At 41.4% G+C, this 3010-nt stretch overlaps 1 protein-coding gene across 1 annotated transcript in view; it reads left to right on the forward strand.

The window, feature by feature from the left end:
• LOC102417622 (protein LSM14 homolog A-like) overlaps positions 1-3010 on the forward strand; it is a 7502-nt gene that overhangs the window by 2514 nt on the left and 1978 nt on the right. The window lies entirely within an intron of this gene.

The raw sequence follows: 3010 nt of genomic DNA on the forward strand, positions 1-3010 counted from the left end.
AGCTTTTATTACTCTAGCAGGCTCAGAGGAAATGTTGCTTCTCAGATTCTGGGCCCCACATGGAGAAAGTCTTCCCTATTTATACTTTTTCCAGATCTTTGTCTTCCAAATTTGGAATGAGACTTCCGGACCTTCTGAGAAAGAAGCCCTGTGTGCTGGGAAGAGGCCATGAGACCATATCTCAAGGCCTGGCCTGGTGCCAGCACTGACAACTCTGCCTGGGGCATAGTTTATGTCCTCCCTGGAATGGGAGTAGTCTTATTTTCTCTATTATTTAAGCAAGGAAGTGTTTACAGAAGCCAAAATAGCAGGGTTAAAATTTCAAACAGCAGTTTTGTTTTTTTTTTATAAGATGGAGGTTACTATGCTTCAGTTGTACTTATGTCTATAAGGATACAGAGAGGTAGGTCTTATGAAACTCCAAAACATGAACCGGAGGGTTCACAGGATGTGATGCTGGAAATCAACACTACATTTTCTTGCATGGCTTTTTGCATTTTATTCCTTTCCTTTCTATCAGGTGGGTCTCATTTCTTCCTTATGTACACTGCTTATTGTGGGGGAATCTCCCCTTCTAGCTATGTTGAGAAGGGAGAAGACTTCTTCTTCTTCTTTTTTTAAATAACCCTTTTATTTTGGACACTATTAGATTTACAGAAAACTGTGAAGACAATGCAGAGGCTTCCCAGATGCCTCTCACCTCTACCTTTTAAAATTGGTGATGGTAGGACAAAAAATAGTTGAGTCAGTGTGCCTTTGGACAAGTCACAACATATTAGCAGACCTCAGTTTTGTTGTTGACACTTTACAGATGTCCCCCCCCCCCCCCCCCGCATTTGCCCACCTCCACCCAGTCCCCTCCACCCCTCCTCTGGCCTTCACCACTCTGTTGTCTGTATACATGGGCTATATATATATGGTCTTTGGCTGCTCTCTTCACCTTCTTTTATCCAGTCTACCCCAACGCCCTCCCCTCTAACCTCTGTCAGACTCTCCCATATATCCATGCCTCTGGTTCTATTTTGTTCATCAGTTTATTTTGTTCATTAGATTCCACATGTAAGTGAGATCATATGGTACTTGTCTTTCCCTGACTGCCTAATTTCACTTGATTTTTAATAAAGAAGAATCTGATTAGAGCTGGAACCACCCTGTAGTATGATAAATAGAGGCAAATATACTTTTGGTCATGTAAGCTAGGTCCAGAAAAAAACAGAAAAAGCAATTCCTTCTCAACACAATTACTCTTTTGCAACTTGTCAAATTAAGGCCATTTTCAGGAAGAATATTCTTTCCCTGTATGTGATTAGACATTGCGGCTGAGAAAATGCTACTCACCTTGGAGGGTGTGCCTTGCTTTCTGGGTACATATCTGAGAATGTCAAGTGCATTTAACACTAGGGGATTACATCACTCTCCCTAAGTCAGGTGTCGATAAGCAAAGTACAGCCTCTTAGGTGCTCTAGTTTGCAAGTCCCTGCCAAACACAGAAGGGACGAATGTCCTCTTCCTACAGGGAGGGCAAGGGGTTCCTGAGGGAGTGGGTGGCATGGTGGTGCTTAACAGGGGCTTCAAAGAGAGGTTACATTAGCCAGAGAAGGGCTGAAGAAGGAGGGAGAGAGGGAGCATTGACACTAGACTCCCTCCTTTTTTAAAAAAAAATTTTTTTCTTTTCGTGTTTAAATAATTTATTTACTCTTTGCTACTTGTGTGTTCATTTTAATACATAACACACATATCTGTCAGACATGAAAAACAGTGGTATATTTAAGAGGCTTTAATAATTGACAATATTTTTTGAAATGCACTTTATGAATATAAATATTTCCAAAGCAAAAAGAGAAAATAATTGAATAAGTAGAGACAATGAAATTCTGAGCAAAAAGTATGACTAATTTTTGTTCTTCAATAAATGAATACAACCACTGTAAAAATGTATGTGTGTATACCCAACACACACACACTACAGAAACATTTCAAAGTGGAAAATATTAGTGCACTGCCAAAGTGCTACAATAACTGTCATCCATAGACATTCACATGCGAACACTATTGGACTAATAAACTAGAGAAAGTATTGATTAGCAGAACTCCTTTGCAAAAACGTTTAAAAATGGAAATAATGAAACCGAAATCTACTTCTCATCTGAACAGTATAGAAAATAATCTCTTATTACCTGCATCATATCACATACACACAAATTATTATCTAAGCTCAGAAAATAACTTCTTACTGTACACACAGAACTGCAGTGTATACTCAGCAAATGTTATCATTGGCAGGAAATGGGCCAGGAGGCAAATTAGACTCCCTTCTTCTGAAGATCTAGTCTGGAAGGTTTTCCCGGGTGTGTAATAGAATAAAGAATAAAGTCTAATGCCAGAAGCCGGTCCATCCTTGCTGCTTGACACAGTCGCTGCAGGAAAGAAACATCTGCACAGCATATGTTTCAAGGGACCTGGCATATATAGAATACTGTTCTTAATATGTTTGCTCCCTTTAGCGCCATGTGTTTTAAGCAAGGTCACCTCTCCGAGAAAGGTTGTTTTCCCCAGGTGGGGATCTTTCCCTGAGGTTAGGGAGGGGATACAACCCCTTAATTAAGTGCCAGGCGGGTAGTTAAGCTACATAATCTTTACTCCCTGGAATGGAGATAAGAAACGCCCTAACCTTTGTAATAGAAATTGACAGGATTAAAATCGGCTGGTATAAATACGGATGTAACAAGACAATAAACATCAGATCCTCATCAGATCCTGATCAGTTCCTAACCAGAACTCCGACCAGAACTTTGGCTGGAGATCCTGGCTATAGGTCCTGACTAGGCTGCTGATCAACTGAAGGCTGTCTTCGTGTCATTCCTTCTTCGCCGACTCCGTCCACACCTTTGGGGACCCCTGGACCGCTGGGATTGGACCCCAGCAACTGGCGCCCAACGTGGGGCATCTAGGTAAGTCCCCCCATACTTGGGACGTACTTGGGACGGATAGGACTGCACCGTAGGGTGCT

This window comes from Myotis lucifugus, unplaced genomic scaffold, assembly GCF_000147115.1.
Source record: "Myotis lucifugus unplaced genomic scaffold, Myoluc2.0 scaffold_144, whole genome shotgun sequence".
Lineage (NCBI taxonomy): Eukaryota > Metazoa > Chordata > Mammalia > Chiroptera > Vespertilionidae > Myotis > Myotis lucifugus.